General features: G+C 43.9%; 1 pseudogene across 1 annotated transcript; it reads left to right on the plus strand.

Moving 5' to 3' along the window:
• The first annotated feature begins 15,118 nt into the window (after nt 1–15,118).
• Nucleotides 15,119–17,903, plus strand: LOC694405 (cyclin-I-like; annotated as a pseudogene). The gene is made up of 2 exons (XR_013413192.1): nt 15,119–15,975; nt 16,099–17,903. The product of XR_013413192.1 is annotated as a cyclin-I-like (transcript).
• Nucleotides 17,904–21,249: the final 3,346 nt, after the last annotated feature.

Raw genomic sequence — 21,249 nt, forward strand, 5'->3', positions numbered from 1 at the left:
GTGGCTCAAGCCTGTAATCCCAGCACTTTGGGAGGCCGAGACGGGCGGATCACGAGGTCAGGAGATCGAGACCATCCTGGCTAACACGGTGAAACCCCGTCTCTACTAAAAAATACAAAAAACTAGCCGGGCGAGGTGGCGGGCACCTGTAGTCCCAGCTACTTGGGAGGCTGAGGCAGGAGAATGGCGTAAACCCGGGAGGCGGAGCTTGCAGTGAGCTGAGATCCGGCCACTGCACTCCAGCTCGGGTGACAGAGCGAGACTCCGTCTCAAAAAAAAAAAAAAAAAAGGAGTAATATGACCAAAATATACGAGATTTGTTTTCATCACCTTATTTTACAAAAGGATCATTCTCCCCAGGTACTGATGTCCCACAGGGAAGGGAATAAAAATAAAACCCAATTTGATTTAGTTGTGATCACCCTCTTCACTTAAAAAGGGCCAATTTTACATTATTTATAATAACTCCAAACTGGAAACAATCCAAATGTTCTCAACAGGCAAAGGGATAAAACAAAATATGGTACAGCCATAGAATGCAATGCCACTCAGCAATAAAAATTAACTATTGATATACGCATCAACATAAGTGAATCTCACAGTGATTATGTTGAGTGACAGAATCCAGACACCAAGAGAGTACATGTTGTACAATTCCATTTATATGAAATTTTAGAAAAGGTAAAACCACAATGATAGAAAGCACTTCAGTCGGCCGGACGTGGTGGCTCACGCCTATAATCCCAGCAATTTAGGAGGCCAAGGCGGATGGATCACCTGAAGTCAGGAGTTCGAGACCAGCCTGGCTAACTTGGCGAAACCCCGTCTCTACTAAAAACACAAAAAATTAGCTGGGCGTGGTGGCTCATGCCTGTAATCCCAGCACTTTGGGAGGCCGAGGCAGGCAGATCACCTGAGATCAGGAGTTCAAGACCAGCCTGACCAACTTGGTGAAACCCTGTCTCTACTAAAATACAAAAATTAGCTGGGCATGGTGGCGGGCGCCTGTAGTCCCAGCTATTTGGGAGGCTGAAGCAGGAGAGTCACTTGAACCTGGGAGGCGGAGATTGCAGTGAGCCGAGGTAGAACCACTGGACTCCAACCTGGGTGACAGAGTGAGACTCCATCTCAAAAAAAAAAAGAGAGAGAGAGAGAGACAGACAGACACCCATAGAGGACAAAAACCAAAGTAAAGATGCAATAGGAGCCCAAGGCAGAAAGCTGCCTCAGGGCCAACTCCCATTTTTGCTGACCTCTAGAATATATTCCCCTGACTCTGCACTTAAATTTTTTCACTCTAATTGTCCAGCCTATTTTTGGATTCCTATTCCTGTGGCCAAAACTGTTTCCCTGTATTTGGGATCTGTTACTCTTTCTTTCAGTACCTGGCCATTCTTATGAGCCTTGGAAATCATCAGAGTCATGTATCCAACTGCCTATTTAACATCTCCACTTAAGACGTCTAACGTGTTCAGCCACTGAATGCATCCAAAACCGAACACTTGATCTTCCCCCACACCAACTGTATTAGCTTCCTATTCCTGCTGTAACATTACCACAAATTTAGTGGGTTTAAATAACGCAAGTGTATTATCTTACAGTTCTGTAGGTTAAAAGTCCAACAAGGTTTTAAGTTTGTCCTGTGAGGGGGCAAAAAATATAGTAAGGCTGAGCGCGGTGGCTCACACCTGTAATCCCAGCACTTTGGGAGGCCGAGGTGGGGGATCACGAGGTCAGGAGATCAAGACCATCCTGGCTAACACAGTGAAACCCCGTCTCTACGAGAAATACAAAAAATTAGCCAGGCGTGGTGGTGGGCACCTGTAGTCCCAGCTACTCGGGAGGCTGAGGCAGGAGAATGGCGTGAATCCAGGAAGTGGAGCTTGCAGTGAGATTGCACCACTGCACTCCAACCTGGGTGACAGAGCAAAACTCCATCTCAAAAAAAAAAAAAAAGTAAAAATAAATAAATAAATAAATAAGCAGTCCAATATGGGTCTCACTAGGCTAAAATCAAAGTGTTGGCAGGACTGAGTTCCTTCCTGGAGGCTCTAGGAGATAATTGATTTCCTTGTCTTTTTCAGACTCTTGAGGCAGCCCGTATTTCTTGGCTTGTGAACCCTTTGTCTTCAAAGCCAGCAGCATAGCGTCTCTCTCTGACCCTGCCCCTACTTCTGTCTATTGTCTGTATCTCTTTTACTCTCTGCCTTGCCATTCCAAGTTTTGTTTTGTTTTTTCAGGGTCACAGCTCACTGAAGCCTTAAACTCCTGAGCTGAAGTGATCCTCCTGCCTTAGCCTCCCAAATAGCTGGGACTACAGGTGCATGCCATCATGCCCAGCTAATTTATTTTTATTTTTGTAGAGAAAGGGTCTCACTGTGTTGCCCAGGCTGGTCTCCAACTCCTGGCCTCCCCACTTTCCCCTTTCACTTTTAAGGACTCCTGTGTTTACATTGTGTCCACCTGTAAAATCCAGGATAATCTCCCTATTTTAAGGACAGCTGATTAGCAACCTTAATTTCCTTTTGCTGTATAACCTAACATAGTCTTGGGTTCTGGGGATTAGGATGTGTACAACTTTGGAGGAGATATTATTCTGCCTAACACATACTGTAGACTTCCTTTTTAATGAAACTTAATTGCAGTATAACACGTGTACAGACAAGTGCACTAAAGGTAAGTATCCAGCTTGCTGAATTTTCACAAAGTGAACACACTTATGTAACCAGCATGCAGATCAAGAAACAAAACATTGCCAGCACTCCAGATGCTCTCTTCCTGCTTGTTCCCAGTCATTTTCACCACCAAGAATATCACTATCCATTTTGCTTTTTCTTTTTTAGCAGCTACATCCTTCTATGAATGACTTCTAATACTATTGAGTTTGTCTGCTTTGAACTTTACGTAAACTGAATCATACAGCATGTATTCTTTTATGTTAGTCTCCTTTCTCTCAACATTTATGACTGAGATTTATGTATTTATTTATTTAGAGATGGAATCTTGCTCTATCACCCAGGCTGAAGTGCAGTGGCACCATCTTGGCTTACATCTTGACTCACTGCAACCTCCACCTCCCGGGTTCAAGCAATTCTTCTGCCTCAGCCTCCCCAGTAGCTGGGACTACAGGCATGTGCCACCACACCTGGCTAATTTTTGTATTTTCAGTAGAGACGGGGTTTCACCATATTGACTGTTGGATACAGGGAGTTCTAGATTTCTCTTCAAAGAATCGGTATGTCAGTATGTTCAGTTCTTTGTCTTCCATTGTAAAGTTTAACTTCCTCGTAGTTTCAGTAAACAACCTTTTCCACCAGTTTTAATCAGTAGTTCACATCTGTTCCCCTGATCACCTGCTCGGTCCTGACTCACCCTGGTCATCTGCTTTGACCTGAGTCACCCCTGGTCACTTGCTCTGACCTAAGCCACCTTTAGTTACCTGTTCCTAACCGTCCTTCCCGCCAAACTACTTACCCCGCCACTCTGTCTCATACCCCTGCTCTCTTTAAAGTAGCCAATTGGAATTAGCTTAGATTGTGCAGTCCAACCCTAGCCAATAGGGGAACGACACAGCAGTAGGGGCTACCTGTGTCAGGAATAAGAACCCCTTCCCCTCCCTTGTTCAGGTGAGCTCTTGCCGTTACTCCATTCACGAGTTGCACCCTTCTATAGAAGTAAAAATTGTCTTGCTGAGAAAATTAAATTTATGTTTAATTTAAATTTTAAAAAAAGTGCTATTTCTTTGTGGCACCGAGGAACAAGCATTTTGTTTCTAACATTGGCCAAGCTGGTCTTGAACTCCTGACCTTGTGATCCACCTGCCTCGGCCTCCCGAAGTGCTGGGATTACAGGCGTGAGCCACCACGCCCAACTCATTTATGTTATATGTAGCTGTGGATTATTCCTTTTCACTGTTACATATTATTCCATTGTATGAGTCTACTACAATTTATTCCACTCTTAGGGGCTAATACTCATAGTGCTACTGGGAACATTTTAGAACATATTGTTTGGTGATTCATGTCAGATACATACCTAGGAGTGGAATTGCTGGATCACAGAGTAAGCATATGCTCAACTTTAGTAGATACTACCATAGAGTTTTCCAACAGGGTTGTACCAATTTACACTTATCAGCAGTGTGTGAGATTGCTTCATACTCTTCCCAACATCTGGTATTGTCTGGTAGGTGTGTAGGGGTAGCTTATTGTAGTTTCACTTTGCATTTCTCTGATTAAGTTGAGCACCTTTTCATACATTTTTTCACTGTGTGCCTTTCTATTCTTTTGGTAATTGCACCATGTTATTGTATTATTTATTCCAGAGCAAAAGAAACAAAACAAAACAGGGATGGTGATATGGCTCCTTTCCACCAAGTAAGGGGCAGAGCAAGAGTGTGTGCGTACGTGTGTGAGAGAGAGGGAGAAAGAGAGCTGTCCCTAAAGTTCCTCGCACCACTGATTCTCTTAGGGGCTCCAAGTTTCCTCTTCCCACTTCCGATGATGAGCAGTATCATGTTTGGGACCCCACTTTAGAAAAACAGAAGGAGGCTCTGCCTGTAATCCCAACACTTTGAGAGACTGAGGTGGGAGGATTACTTGAGCCCAGGAGTTCGAAATCAGCCTGGGTAACATGGCAAAACCCATCTCCACAAAAAATGAGCCGAGTGTGGTGGCACACACCTGTGGTCTCAGCTACTCAGGAGGCTGAGGCGGGAGGATAGCTTGAGCCCGGGGGTTAGGCTGCAGTGAGCTGTGATCGCGCCACTGCACTCCAACCTGGGCGACAGAACAATACCCTGTCGCAAAACAAAACAAAAACAAAAACCCAGAAAGAAAATATCTATACACAAATGGAAGAACCTTACTTTAAAACATCTTCCCTGCCCTGCATTGAACAGGCTACTTTTAATAAATTGTCTTGCCCCTTTTTTATTCATTCCTTTCACAAATAAAACTCCTTGTGGAAATCTTGTGGAACTGGCTGGTGTTCAGCTCCACCTCGCTTAAAGGTGGTTTAACATCCAATTTCAAGATCAAATTGACTTTTATTTAAATGTTGTATTCATTGTTGTTTTTAATTAATTCTTGACCCAGATCAGCTCTGAAATTATCCAAATTCTAAACAGACAATTAGGAAAGGAGTTGGATAATTTGTACAGTACAAAAAATTATTTCACATGAGCGCCTGCTGATCCTAATATTACCTATGAAAGAAAGGGTAATATTTTATGAATTAGCCAAGTGAAAAATATGTATGAGAACGTTGGACTCCTTCCCAGTCAGTGCATAAAGGAGGCTTACATAGTATAATCATTTGAAGTACCTTCCCACAGTTTAAGGATTATAACGAAAGATGTTAACCAACTATTCCCAATGTCTACTGATGACATAAAACAGGAGGAGTTGGCCGGGCACAGTGGCTTAGTAATCCCAGCACTTTGGGAGTCCAAGGCGGGCAGATCACTTGAGGTCAGGAGTTTGAGACCAGCCTGGCCAACATGGTGAAACCCTGTCTCTACTAAAAATACAAAAATTAGCTGGAAGTGGTGGCGAGTGCCTGTTATCCCAGCTACTTGGGAGGCTGAGGCAGGAGAATCACCTGAACCCAGGAGGCGGAGGTTGTAGTGAGCAAGACTGCGCCACTGCACTCCAGCCTGGGTGACAGAGTGAGACTCCGTCTCAAAACAGGAGGAGGTAATGAACAATATAAGAAATTCAGTCACATGGGAAACAGATGAATTTCTCAATTAAGAAAAGTTTTTAGTTTAAAATCGGTAGCTGAGCCTTGGAGGAGTGACATTAGATTCTGAGGGAGAATACAAGTTGAGTATGCCTTATCTGAAATGCTTCAGGCCAGAAGTGTTTTGGATTTCAGAAGTGTTTCGAATTTTGGAACATTTGCATATATGTAATGAGATAACTTGGGGATGGTACCCAAGTCTCAACATGAAATTCATTTATGTTTCATATGCCCCTTATACACAGAGCCTGAAGGTAATTTTATTTTTTTCCTTGGAGACACTGAATAAACTGCGTGTCGTGTGCCTGTGTTTTGACTGTGGCCTGTCACACAAGGTCAGGTGTGGAATTTTCCACTTGTGATATCATATCAATGCTCAAAAAGTTTCAGATTTTGGAGCATTTCAGGTTTCAGATGCTCAAACTGTACCACACATGTAAACTTTATTTATTTACTTATTTATTTTTGAGATAGAGTCTCGCTCTGTTACCCAGGCTGGAGTGCAGTGGCATGATCTCGGCTCACTGCAGCCTCCAACTCCCAGGTTCAAGCTATTCTCCTGCCTCAGCCTCCCAAGTAGCTGGGATTACAGGCGCCGGGCATGGGGCTAATTTTTGTATTTTTAGTAGAGATGGGATTTCACCATGTTGGTCAGGCTGTTCTCAGACTCCTAAGCTCAAGTGATTCTCCCGCTTTGGCCTCCCAAAGTGCTGGGATTACAGGCACGAGCCACTGCACCCAGCCGCACCCATGTAAACTTGTAAGTAAATCCAGTAAGCTTTAAAAATCCTGAAGATGTATAATTTTCTTGGGAATAATTTTACAGGTATCAGAGTAGAAAATTATCAGTTAATTCTATTTCTGTAATGTAGACTTAGAAAAATCCTACGTACTGAGAGTGAGATGAAATTTGGACAAAAGGAGACTTACAGACTTTCACAACAACGAAATAATCATGATCAAAGCTTATTTTTGCCCTGTGCCGGGCACTTTGTGTGCGTTAACTTGGTTGGTCCTCACACCAGCCCTATGAATTGGGTACTGTTGTTTTCCCTATTTCGCAGTGAGTGAAATGAAGACATTTGGTGGCTCAACCCAAAATTACATGGCTAGAAAGTAATACAGCTGATTCCTAAACCTAAATTACATCTCCAAGGCTGGTAGTTAAAAAAACAAAACAAAACAAAACAAAAACGCTAAATCCTGTGAGTTTGTGTAGGGGCTATTAAAAAAAAAAAAAACTAGAAAAAATTATAGAGTTATCTTAAAAATATTGGTAAATTCTCAGATGTAAAAGTAATGTTAATAAAATTAATAAAATGTTTGTTACATTACAAAAATATGAAGAGATTATTTATGTCAAATGTTAAATGCAGTAACACATTATACGGATATGAAAGTAAGGAGGCCGGGCGTGGTGGCTCATGCCTGTAATCCCAGCACTTTGGGAGGATGAGGCGGGTGGATCACTTGAGGTCAGGAGTTCAGGACCAGCCTGGCCAACAGAGTGAAACCCCATCTCTACTAAAAATACAAAAATTAGCCAGATGTGGTGGCATGCACGTGTAATCCCAGCTACTCGGTAGGCTGAGGCAGGAGAATTGCTTAAACCTAGGAGGCGGAGGTTGCAGTGAGCCAAGACCATGCCATTGCACTCCAGCCTGGGTGACAGATTGAGATTCCATCTCAAAAGAAAAAAAAAAAGAAAAAAAAAGAAAAAAGAAAAAAGAAAGTAATGGAAGATAATTAGAGAAATAATGGAACTTTTAGACATTCAAGTTTGAGAAATTTCGGGCTATAAAAAGCCTCCAAAGAAAAAGCACATCAGACCGGGTGTGCTGGCTCACACCTGTAATCCCAGCACTTTGGGAGGCCAAGGCAGGTGGATTACCTGAGGTCAGGAGTTCAAGACCAGCCTGACCAACATGGCGAAACCTCATCTGTACTAAAAATACAAAACTTAGTCAGGTGTGGTGGTCCCAGCTACTCGGGAGGCTGAGGCATGAGAATCACTTGAACCCGTGAGGCAGAGGTTGCAGTGAGCCGAGATTGCGCCACTGCACTCCAGATGAGAGGAAGACTCCATCTCAAACAATCAAACAACAACAAAAAAAGAAAACACATCAAAGAAGAATATATAAGAAAAGAGATTGAAATCAGAAACATTTCTCCTTTATGTATGGCAAATAATTTTCTTTTTTTTTTTTTTGAGACAGGGTCTTGCTCTGTGGACCAGGCTGGATGTGATCATAGCTCACTGCATCCTTGAACTCCTTCTGCCTCAGCCTCATGCTGCTGCACCCAGCTGGTAAACAACGAAACAGCAACTTATAAGGCTAAAGGGAAAAAATGGTGCAAAATGAATACTTTTGGTCCGGCGCAGTGGCTCATGCCTGTAATCCCAGCACTTTGGGAGGCCAAGGTGGGTAGATCACTTGAGGTCAGGAGTTCAAGACCAGCCTGGCCAACATGGCGAAACCCCATCTCTACTAAAAATACAAAAATTAGCCGGGTGTGGTGGCGCATGCCTGTAGTCCCAGCTACTTGGGAGGTTGAGCCACGAGAATCACTTGAACCCAGGAGGTGGAGGTTGCAGTAAGCCGAGATTGTACCATTGCACTCCAGCCTGGGCGACAGAGCCAGACTCTGTCTCAAAAAACAAACAAACAAACAAACAAAAAAACCCTGAAGTTAGAGAATATTTAAGACCCAGTTAGCTATGTAAGAAACTTTTTTTACATGTTTCTGAGGAGGATTAAATTGGACTATGCTTTATTCTTTATCATTAGCTACAGCGGTCCTCTCTATTATGCTTTCCCAGTTTTCAGTATAAGGAGCCAAGGACTCCTACCATAATGTTTTTACCAAAGAACCTGTCTTTACCTATCCAGTGTTAAGCCTTGTATTAACTCCAATAGCTTGTAAAACATGTTTTGTAGAATTTCGAGACATCAACAACAGGTCTACTATAGAAAATAGTGCTAGCGGCTGGGCATGGTGGCTCACGCCTGTAACCCCAACACTTTGGGAGGCCTAGGCAGGCTGATGGCTCGAGCTCAGGAGTTTGAGACTAGCCTGGCCAACATGGTGAAAACCTGTCTCTACTAAAAATAAAAAATACAAAAATTAGCCGGGCCTGGTGGCAGGCGCCTGTAATCCCAGCTACTTGGGAGGCTGAGACAGGAGAATCGCTTGAACCCAGAAGACAGAGGCTGCAGTGAGCCGAGATCGCACTACTGCACTCCACCCTGGGCGACAGAGGGAGACCCTGTCTCAAAATAATAATAATAATGATAAACAATAAATGCTGATTTAAAAAAATAGTGCTAGCTCGGAAATTGTGTCTGTTTTTAATTACTTAAGTTGCAACGGGCTGGCAAACCACAAGTAAATAAAAATTGTGCTTCTAACAGGATTTATTTGCAGTGCAAACTCTTGCTCTCCCATATAGTTTCCCTTACTCCAACTTTATTATTTAGGGTTTTTTTTGGTTGTTATTTTTTTGAAATGGAGTTTTGCTCTTGTTGCCCAGGCTGGAGTACAGTGGTGCAATCTCGGCTCACCGCAACCTCTACCCCCTGGGTTCAAGTGATTCTCCTGCCTCAGCCTCCAGAGTAGCTGGGATTACAGGCATGCGCCACCACTCTCGGCTAATTTTGTAATTTTTTGTTTTGTTTTGTTTTGTTTTTAGTAGAGATGGGGTTTCTCCATGTTGGCTAGGCTGGTCTCAAACTCCCGACCTCAGGTAATCTGCCTGCCTTGGCCTTCCAAAGTGCTGGGATTATAGGCATGAGCCACCGTGCCTGGCCTAGTTATATTTTTAAATTAAATCATAATTCAGTGTTAACATTATGACTTACATATTGTTCATAGCTGAAACACATACATTTATACCGTTATTATGCTTCCTTCCTTTTTTTTTTTTTTTTTTTGAGACGGAGTCTTGCTCTGTTGCCCAGGCTAGAGTGCAGTGGCCAGATCTCAGCTCACTGCAAGCTCTGCCTCCCGGATTTACGCCATTCTCCTGCCTCAGCCTCCCGAGTAGCTGGGACTACAGGCGCCTACCACCTCGCCCGGCTAGTTTTTTGTATTTTTTAGTAGAGACGGGGTTTCACCGTGTTAGCCAGGATGGTCTCGATCTCCTGACCTCGTGATCCGCCCATCTCGGCCTCCCAAAGTGCTGGGATTACAGGCTTGAGCCACCGCGCCCGGCCTTTTTTTTTTTTTTTTGACACAGTGTCTTGCTTTGTTGCCCAGGATGGAGTGCAGTGGTGCAATCATGGCTCACTGCAGCCTTGATTTTCTGGGCTCAAGAGATTCTCCCACCTTAGCCTCCTGAGTAGCTGGGACTACAAGTGTGTGACACCCCGCCTGGCTAATTTTTAAAAATATTTTTTGTGGAGATGAGGTCTAGCCATGTTGCCCTGGCTGGTCTTGAACTCCTTGGCTCAAGAGATCCACCCACCTTGGCCTCCCAAAGTGCTGGGATTACAGGCATGAGCCACTGCACCCGGCCTTTATGCTTTCTTCTTATATGACATTTTTTTTTTTCTCCTGGAGTTAATAATTACTTTGGTTATTTTATTTGTTTTATTGATTTGTTTCCTTTTACCTATTACGATTTACTCCATCAAACTCCTCCAAAGAAGTGGACGTGGTGGTGATGTGCACCTGTAGTCCCAACTACTTGAGAGGCTGAGGTGGGAGTTTCCCGTGAGCCCAGGAGTTTGAATCCAGCCTGGGCAGCATAGGAAGACCCCATTTCAATAAATAAATAAATACATACATACATAAATACATAAATAAATAAATACTCCTCCAGAGATGTAAAACCCTACTCTATAAGGTCAGATGTATCAGGTAATTTATTAATTTATTGTTCTGTTTGGAGGCATCTTTTTCCTCCTGCCACCTCCCCTCCTACTCCTCAACTGCTTCCTTGATCGGCCTGCTACACAGGTGTTGTCCTGGGAATTCACTTTGCCTTTCTTGGATTCCCCTGTTTACTGGATGTCATTCTACCATTTTTGACCATTTTGGTTGTTTCTAATTTTGGACTAATATATAATATTGCTATGTACATTCTTGTGCATGCTTCTCCATGTGTGCATTTCTGTTGGATATATACCTAAAGGTAGAATTGCTGGGTCAGAAGTTGTGCATATGGGCTGGGCATGGTGGCTCATGCCTGTAATCCCAGCACTTTGAGCTTGGGAGGCAGAGGTTGCAGTGAGCCAAGGTTGCACCACTGCACTCCAGCCTGGACAACAGAGCAAGACTCTCTCTCTCTCTCAAAAAAGGAAAGAAGTTGAGCATATGTTTAACATGTGAACTTGGATGGAAAAAACTACATTTCTATTTTTACTAACCATTAACTGAAATTTAGCATTTCCTTCTATAACGAATGTAGGCAACACACCATACCAGTATTATCAGTACTTGTGATTTTGACTGATGGAAATAATAGATATTTTCTTAGCACATTACGGTTGTTGCAGATAATGTGAAATACTGGTAATGTTGATGCCTTCAGTTCCTGAGCTTTTCTGGGTTTCTGCAGCACAAATTGGCTTGTGTCCTGTTGGCTTCCCCTTGTGCATGTGTTTAGGTTTCACAGTTTCTCCATTCAGCTAACCAAGCTTTACATCTTTCTGGGTCCATATCTTTTATAATTCTGTATTATCACTTTAATGGGATTTCAGGGTGTTGTGGAGATGAAATTATGTTCGGCCGGGCGCAGTGGCTCACGCATGTAACCTCAGCACTTTGGGAGGCCAAGGTGCGCAGATCACCTAAGGTCAGGAGTTCTAGACTAGGCTGGCCAATATGGTGAAACCCGGTCTCTACTAAAAATACAAAAAATTAGCCGAGCGTGGTGGCATGCGCCTGTGATCCCAGCTACTCAGGAGGCTGAGACAGGAGAATCCCTTGAACCTGGGAGGTGGAGGTTGCAGTGAGCCGAGATCATGCCACTGCACTCCAGCCCAGGCAACAGAGTGAGACTCTACTTCAAAAAAAAAAAAAGAAAAAGAAAATCAAGAAAATTAGCCAGGTGTGGTGGCACGTGCCTGTAGTCCCAGCTACTTGGGAGGCTAACTCAGGAGGATTGCTTGAGCCCAGGAGGTTGAAGCTGCAGTGAACCGTGATCACACCACCGCACTCCAGCCTGGGTAACAGAGTGAAACCCTATCTCTCAAAAAAAAAATTAAAATTGAATCTGTAGCTATGTCTCCTTTAAAAATATTTTTGGCTGGGCGCGGTGGCTCACACCTGTAATCCCAGCACTTTGGGAGGCTGAGGCGGTCGAATCATGAGGTCAGGAGATCGAGACCATCCTGGCTAACACGGTGAAACCTCGTCTCTACTGAAAATACAAAAAATTAGGCGGGCATAGTGGCGGGTGCCTGTAGTCCCAGCTACTCGGGAGGCTGAGGCAGGAGAATGGTGTGAACCTGGGAGGCGGAGCTTGCAGTGAGCAGAGATCACGCCACTACACTCCAGCCTGGGCAACAGAGCAAGACTCCATCTCAAAATAAATAAATAAATAAATAAAATAAATAAATTATATATACTCCTGATTTTTTTTTTTTTTTTAAGAGGCATGAACACAGCTCACTGCAGCCTTGAATGCCTGAGCTCAAGTGATCTTCCCACCTCAGCCTCTGGAGTAGCTGGGACCACAGGTGTGCACTAGTGCACAGGTGTGTGCCAACATACCCAGCTAAATTTTTTTTACTTTTTTTTTGAGACAATGTCTTGCTCTGTCACCCAGGCTGGAGTGCAGTGGTGCCATCACAACTCACAGCAGCCTTGACTTCCTGAGCTCGAGCAATCTTCCTGCCTCAGCCTCCTAAGTAGCTGGGATCACAAATGCACACCACCACACCTAGTTAATTTTTTTATTTTTAATAGAGACGAGATCTCACCGTGTTGCCCGGTCTGGTCTTGAACTCCTGGGCTTGAGCAATCCTCCGGCCTCAGCCTCTCGAAGTGCTGGGATTATAGGCATGAGCCACCTTGTCCAGCCCAAAACCACTTATTGACGAGACTATCCTTTCCCCATTGTTTATTCTTGGCACCCTAATTCAGTAAAGATGTAGAATACAAAATCAGCACAGAAAAATCAGTTGTGGCCAGGCACGGTGGATGACGCCTGTAATCCCAGCACTTTGGGAGACTAAGGCGGGCGGATCATTTGAGATCAGGAGTTTGAGACCAGCCTGACCAACATGGTGAAACCCCGTCTCTACTAAAAGTACAAAAAAATTAGCCGGGTGTGGTGGTGCATACTTGTAGTCCCAGCTACTTGGGAGGCTGAGGCAGGAGAATGACTTGGACCCAGGAGGTGGAGGTTGCAGTGAGTGCAGATCGCACCACTGCACTCCAGCCTGGGTGACAGAGTGAGACTCGGTCTCAAAAAATTAATTAAATAAATAAAAATAATGCCAGGCACGGTGGCTCATGCCTGTAATCCCAGCACTTTGGGAGGCCGAGGCAGGTGAATCACTTGAGGTCAGGAGTTCAAGACCAGCCTGGCCAACATGGTGAAACCCCATCTCTACTAAAAATACAAAAAACTGGCCAGGTGCAGTGGCTCACGCCTGTAATCCCAGCACTTTGGGAGGCCGAGGTGGGTGGATCACAAGGTCAGGAATTCAAGACCAGCCTGGCCAACATAGTGAAACCCCGTCTCTACTAAAAATACAAAAAAAATTAGCTGGGCATGGTGGCGCACACCTGTAGTCCCAACTACTCGGGAGGCTGAGGCCGGAGAATCACTCGAACCCGGGAGGTGGAGGTTGCAGTGAGCTGAGATCATGCCACTGCATTCTAGCCTGGGCAACGGAGCAAGACTCCATCTAAAAAAAAAAAAAAAAAAAAAAAAAGCCAGGTGTCGTGGTGCACGCCTGGAATCCCAGCTACGAGGGAGGCTGAGACAGGAGAATTGCTTGAACCCGGGAGGCATAGGTTGCAGTGAGCCGAGGTCTTGCCATTGCACTTCAGCCTGGGTGACAGAGTGAGACTTCGTCTTAAAAAAAAAAAATTAAAACAAAAGAAACGAATTAGATTAAAGAAAGCTCTGATATATAGAGCTCTTAAATCCCTCAGAATTTCCTGGGTCATGGTAGCATCTTTTGTTTTAATGAGGTGACTCTTGGTGGGATCCTGGATAGCCTCAGGATGGGGGCTGATTGCCAGGGGAACCAATCATGTAATTAGAGGGTTGGAACTTTCAATCCCACATCGCCCCACAAACCTAGACCTCTGGGGAGGGGAGAAGGGCTGAAGGTTGAGTTGATCACCAATGGCCAGTGATGTCATCAATCATGCCTGTGTAATGAAGCCTCCATAAAAGTCCAGAAGGACTGGGTTCTGAGAGCTTCTGGCTAGCTGGACATGAGTTACCTTGAGGGTGGTTCTCTGAGAGAGAGAGCATGGAAGCTCTGGGCCCCTTCTCACATGCCTTGCCCTGTGCAGCTCTTCTGACTATTCATCTATATGCTTAGTAATATCCTTTATAATAAATCAGTAAATTTAAGTAAAGTGTTTCCCTGAATTCTGTGAGCTACTCCAGCAAATAAATGGAACCTGAGGAGAGGGTAGTGGGAACTCCTGATTTATAGCTGGTGGGTCAGAAGTATAGATGACAACCTACTACTTACTATTGGCATTTGAGGTGTGGGGCAGCCTCGTAGGACTGAGCCCCAAATCTCTGTATAGGATCTATGGGATCTGATGCTATCTGCAGGTCGGTGGTGGAATTGAATTGATTTGGAGGCGATCCAGCTGACGTCAGCTGGAGAATTGCTTGGTTGGTGTATGTGTGTATTTCCCCACACATTTTGGTGACCACAGGTGAAGTGTTCTGTGTTTCCTTGAGTGTGAGAGTAGGAAAAACACTTTGTTTTGTTTTGTCTTTAAAACATCCAAAAATCAGTTACTGTAATAGACCATGTCAGTAGAATAAAAAGCAAAAACCACATAATCATCTTAATAGATGCAGAAAAAGCATTTGCCCCAAATCCAACTCCTTTTCATGATAACAACACTCAACAAACTAGGAATACAGGGAACTTTTCTCAACTCAAAAAAGAGCATCTACAAAAACTCTCAGCTAATAACATACTTAGTGGTGATAGACTGGATGTTTTCCTCCTAAGATCAGGAACTAGAGAAAGAATGTCTAATCTCACCACCTCTATTCAACATTGTCCTGGAAGCTCCATCGATGGCAAGACAATGAAATAAAATGTATTCAGATTGGAAAGGAAGAACTAAAACTTTATTGGCAGATGACATAGTCATGGATTTCGTGTACATAGAATATTATGGTCATGTACATAGAAAACCCTAAGGAATCCAGCCCTCCCTCCTCAGCCTTCCCCGCGAGCGGACGCGGCAGCGCCTCTGTCTCGCTTTTTCTTATTTTTTACCCCTTTTCCCCTTTCTTCTTCTTCTTCTTCTTTTTTTTTTTTCTTTTCTTTTCCCCCCTCCTCCCCTTTCACCATTTCCTCTCGGAGGCGCTTTCCCCGGGCAGGGACAGAGCCGGTCTCACCCCCCCGCCTCTCCCCGGCCCCTGCCGCCCTATGGCGAGAGGGAGCCCCCTCCCCACCCGGGTTCGATCGGCGGCGGCCTCAGGCCGGGGGTCATCATGGAACTAATTCGCTGACCGACCGCGCCCCCCGACCCGCTTCCCCCTCTTCTTCCTCCTCAATGGGCCCCGTAGTCCTGCGCGCACCGCCGCCGCGCGCGGATGAGAATGAGGTGGTAACGGGCCCCCGGATGACCTCGCGTCACCACTGTGAGGCCTACAGCTCAGCCGGGGAGGAGGAGGAGGAGGAAGAGGAGGAGAAGTAGCTACATCAAGCTGGCTAGCAGGCAGATCCAAAGGATATCATGAAGTTTCCAGGGCCTTTGGAAAACCAGAGATTGTCTTTCCTGTTGGAAAAGGCAATCACTAGGGAAGCGCAGATGTGGAAAGTGAATGTGCGGAAAATGCCTTCAAATCAGAGTATTTCTCCATCCCAGAGAGATGAAGTAATTCAATGGCTGGCCAAACTCAAGTACCAATTCAACCTTTACCCAGAAACATTTGCTCTGGCTGGCAGTCTTTTGGACAGGTTTTTAGCTACCGTAAAGGCTCATCCGATATACTTGAGTTGTATTGCAATCAGCTGTTTTTTCCTAGCTGCCAAGACTGTTGAGGAAGATGAGAGAATTCCAGTACTAAAGGTATTGGCAAGAGACAGTTTCTGTGGATGTTCCTCATCTGAAATTTTGAGAATGGAGAGAATTATTCTGGATAAGTTGAATTGGGATCTTCACACAGCCACACCATTGGATTGTCTTCTTATTTTCCATGCTATTGCGGTGTCAACTAGGCCTCAGTTACTTTTCAGTTTGCCCAAATTGAGCCCATCTCAACATTTGGCAGTCCTTACCAGGCAACTACTTCACTGTATGGCCTGCAACCAACTTCTGCAATTCAGAGGATCCATGCTTGCTCTGGCCATGGTTAGTCTGGAAATGGAGAAACTTATTCCTGATTGGCTTTCTCTTACAATTGAACTGCTTCGGAAAGCACAGATGGATAGCTCCCAGTTGATCCACTGTCAGGAGCTTGTGGCACATCACCTTTCTACTCTGTAGTCTTCCCTGCCTCTAAATTCCGTTTATGTCTACCGTCCCCTCAAGCACACCCTGGTGACCTGTGACAAAGGAGTGTTCAGATTACATCCCTCCTCTGTCCCAGGCCCAGACTTCTCCAAGGACAACAGCAAGCCAGAAGTGCCAGTCAGAGGTACAGCAGCCTTTTACCATCATCTCCCAGCTGCCAGTGGGTGCAAGCAGACCTCTGCTAAACGCAAAGTAGAGGAAATGGAAGGGGATGACTTCTATGATGGAATCAAACGGCTCTATAATGAAGATAATGTCTCAGAAAATGTGGGTTCTGTGTGTGGCACTGACTTATCAAGACAAGAGGGACATGCTTCCCCTTGTCCACCTTTGCAGCCTGTTTCTGTCATGTAGTTTCAACAAGTGTTACCTTTGAGTGTAAACTAAGGTAGACTACTCTGGGAATGAGAACACGCAAAATCAGGAAAGGCTGTAGAAGGATATATACCTTAACAGGCTGATTTGGAGTGAGCCAGGAAAAAAAAAAAAAAAAAAAAAAACTACTCTCATTATTTGTGTGGCTAATTATAATTCAGTGTTATTTAAACACATAAGGACCAAAAAAAAAAAAAAAAAAATCCAAAAGATCCAAACTTTTTTTAAACTTAAAAAATCTCTTTGTAGTATGCCAGTTGCACTTTTTTTCTGCCATAATGTAACATAGCTTGCCCCATCAAAAATTCAGTTAAAATTCATAGCCAGCAAACCTGTTCCCCCTCAGCATCCTGATTTAATTTTCCTGTTGCTTTTGCTTGCTTCTCCATTTAAGTTACTGAACTTTATGCATGCTGATCTGTATTGATTCTCACTGAATAGGAAACCCCAAAATTATTTTTTAGCAGTCGAACAAATTATTTCAGTGTGACAGCCATGATGCAAGTTCCAATTAGTATGAAAGTACTTTGGAATTGTCCCATATTAATCAGAGACAGCAACAGAAAAAGTTCTCATATTACCAGGTTGATTTTGTGTCTCATTTCAAATTTTAATTTAAAATTATGGTTTTCATTTTTGTTTACCTTACAGTGATGCTTAAAAGTGGTATGTAATTAGGACACTTAGATTTGTTGAAAGCATTTTTGACATTTGTAAAAAAGAATTTGTGATAAAGTTAATATATCCAGGTGCTCACCAAAGAAACATGTATGTAACAACTGAAATTAGATTTTTCTAACTGATAGTTTTCACTCATTTATAATCAGTAGGAGAGACTGTCTAGATGTTGGGGCAGCTCTGTGATTTGAGTCTGTAACATGGTATAACTGAATTTAGTACCCTAGTTTTGTTAAGCTATTAGGATTTTCTAATAGAACTTACTCCCCTGCTGCCTCCCCAGCCTACATATAGTTCTCTTAATGACTTCTGGATCCTGAGCTCCCTTTGCAGTCTGAAAAAGGTATTGCAGTCAGAACCGTGTACTGATGATAAAAGCCTCTGGTAGCAATAAAAAGTTGTCCTAAAAAAAAAAAAAAAAAAAAAGAAAACCCTAAGGAATCCGGTAAAAAACAACCTGCTAGGACCAATAAATGAGTTCAGCATGGTTCCAGTATATAAGATCAATATTGGGAAAAAATCAGTTTTATTTCTATATACTGTTGATGAATAATCTAAAAATGGAATTAAGAAAATTATTCTATTTGCAATAGCATCAAGAACATTTAACAAAGGAAGCGCAATACTTATTCTGTAAATACTATAAAACATTGTCAAAAGAAGTAAAAGATTTAGCTGGGCACAGTGGCTCATGCCTGTAATCCCAGCACTTTGGGAAGCTGAGGTGGGCGGATCACTTGAGGCCAGGAGTTCAAGACCAGACTGGCCAACAAGATGAAACCCCGTCTCTACTAAAAATACAAAAACTAGCCAGGCGTGGTGGCAGGTGCTTGTAATCCCAGCTACTTAGGAGGCTGAGGCAGGAGAATCCCTTGAACCGGGGAGGCAGAGGTTGCAGTGAGCCGAGATCATACCACTGCACTCCAGCCTGGGTGACAGAGCCAGACTCCATCTCAACAAAAAAAAAAAAAAAAAGAAAAAAAAATAATAATTAGCCAGGCACGGCATTGTGCACCTGTAGTTCTAGCTCCTCGGGAGGCTGAGGTAGGAGGATCATTTGAGTCCAAGAGTGTGAGGCTTCAGTGAACTATGATCTGGCCACTGCACTCTAGCCTGAGTGACAGAGCAAGACCCTCTCTCTCTCTCTCTCTCTCTCTTTCTCTCTCTCTCTCTCTCTCTATATATATATATATAAAGTTAAGCATAGACTTACCATATGACCCAGCAACTACACTCCTAAGTATATACCCAAAGGAATTGAAAACAGACATTCAAACAAATATATGTACACCCATAGTCACAGCTAAAAGGTAAATGCACAAATATCCATCAACAGATGATTGTGCAAACTGTGTTCTATGCATACAATGAAATACTGTTTAGCTATAGAAATGAAGTACTGATACATACTACAATGTGGATGAACCTTGAAAACGAAATGAAAGAATCCAGACACAAAAGATTACATATTGCGATTCAATTTATATTAAATATCTAACATAGGCTGGGCGCGGTGACTTACGCCTGTAATCCCAGCACTTTGAGAGGCCGAGACGGGCAGATCATAACGTCAGGAGTTCGAGACTAGCCTGGTCAACATGGTGAAAACCTGTCTCTACTAAAAATACAAAAATTAGCAGGGCGTGGTGGCGCGTGCCTGTAATCCCAGCTACTTGGGAGGCTGAGGCAGGAGAATTGCTTGAACCTGGGGGGCGGAGTTTGCAATGAGCTGAGAACACTCCACTGTACTCCAGCCTAGGTGACAGAGCAAGACTCTGTCTCAGGAAAAAAAAAAAAAAAAAAGAAATATATAACATAATTAAATCCACAGAGAATGCAGATTGGTGGTTGCCAGGGATTGGGGGGGTTGGCAGAGGGGAGGAGGGAATGAGGAACAGTTGCTTAATGGGCATGGGGTTTTCTTTTAGGGTGATGAAAACAATGTTTTGGAACTATACAGAGGTGGTAGTTGCACAACACTGGAAATGTGTTAAATACCACCAAATTGTTTGCTTTAAACTGGTTAATTTTATGTTATGTAAATTTCACCTTAGCAAATAAAAAAGTGTTTACAGAAAGGTTCAACAGCCAGGCGTGGTAGCTCACATCTGTAATCCCAGCACTTTGGGAGGCTGAGGGATGAGGATTGCTTGAGCCCAGGAGTTCCAGAGCAGCCTAGGCAACGTAGGGAGACCCCCATCTCTACCAAAAAAAAAAAAAAAGCCAGGTGTGATGGCCCACACCTGTAGTTCCAGCTACTCAGGAGGCTGAGGTGGGAGGATCGCTTGAATCTGGGAGGCGGAGGTTGCAGCGAGCTGAGATCGCACCACTGCACTCCAGCCTGGGTGACAGAGTGAGACTGCATCTCCAAAAAAAAAAAAAAAAAAAAAGTCAATACAGTGATTACCTGAGGGTGTGATCTGAAGGGGATCCTTGAGGGGCTTCTTCAGTGTTTTCAGTTTTGTAGTTCTTGACCCAGGTAGTGGTTATGCAAGTGTTCTTCTATAATTATTGGTTCTATTACAAAGTTGTGTTTTACGCACTTTCCTGCCTTAGGCCTTTGTACTAGGTGTTCTCTGTCTGGAATGCTCTTCTCCCCATATCTGTTTCATGTAGGTCTTTGCCCAAATGTCACCTTATCAGAAGAGGCCCCTCCCTGACTACCATATATTAAATAGCATTCCGCTACACCCCTGCACTCTTAGCCCTTTACCTTGCTTTATTGTTTTCCATAGCGCTCATCGCAATCTGATATATATTTGTGTCACTGTCTCTCATGTAAATTTTTTTTTTTTTTGAGATGGGTTATCTGTCACCCAGGCTAGAGTGCAATGGCATGATCACATCTCACTGCAACCTCAAACTCTCAGGCTGAAGGGATCTTTCTGTCTAAGCCTCCTGATTATCTGGGACTACAGGCAAATGCCACCATCCCTTGCTAAGTTTTTTATTTTTTATTTTTTGTAGAGATGGGGTCTCACTTTGTTGTCCAGGCTGGTCTCCAACTCCTGGCCTCAAGTGATCCTCCTGCCTCAGCCTCCTAAAGTGCTGGGATTACAAGTGTGAGCCACTGTGCTCACTTCATGTAAGTTCTATGAGAGCAGGGACCTGTGTGCTTTTGTCATGGCTGTATCCCCGGTGCTTAATGCCTGTCATGTAGTGGGTGATCAATACAAATTTATTAAATTAATGTTCACAGCTACCAGTCTAGTCCAGCCTACCATCATCTCACTTGGACCAGTGCACCACCCCCATAACTGATCTCCCTGTTTCATGTCTGGCTGCCTTCAATCCATTCCCCACTCTTCAGAATTATCTTTTTGAAATTCAGATCTGATCATTTCATTTTCCTTCTTAAAACCATTAAAAAATTTTGTTTTGGGACGAAGTCTCGCTCTGTCACCCAGGCTGGAGTGCAGTGGCGCGATCTTGGCTCACTGCAACCTCCGCCCCACCCCCTGCCCCAGGTTCAAGCAATTCTTCTGCCTCAGCCTTCTGAGTAGCTGGAATTACAGGCGCGCACCACCACGCCTGGCTAATTTTTGTATCTTTAGTATAGACGGGGTTTCATCATGTTGGTCAGGCTGGTCTTGAATTCCTGACCTTATGATCTGCCTGCCTCAGACTCTCAAAGTGCTGGGATTACAGGTGTGAGCCACTGCGTCCGGCCCTTAAAATGCTTTGATGGAGCATTTTTGCCCTTCGGATAAAGTCCAAAGTCCTTAACATGACTTGCAAGGTGTCTGCTCTTTGGCCCTGACTACTTTGTCTCTTTTC

Source organism: Macaca mulatta, chromosome X, assembly GCF_049350105.2.
Source record: "Macaca mulatta isolate MMU2019108-1 chromosome X, T2T-MMU8v2.0, whole genome shotgun sequence".
In the NCBI taxonomy this organism is placed as follows: Eukaryota; Metazoa; Chordata; class Mammalia; order Primates; family Cercopithecidae; genus Macaca; species Macaca mulatta.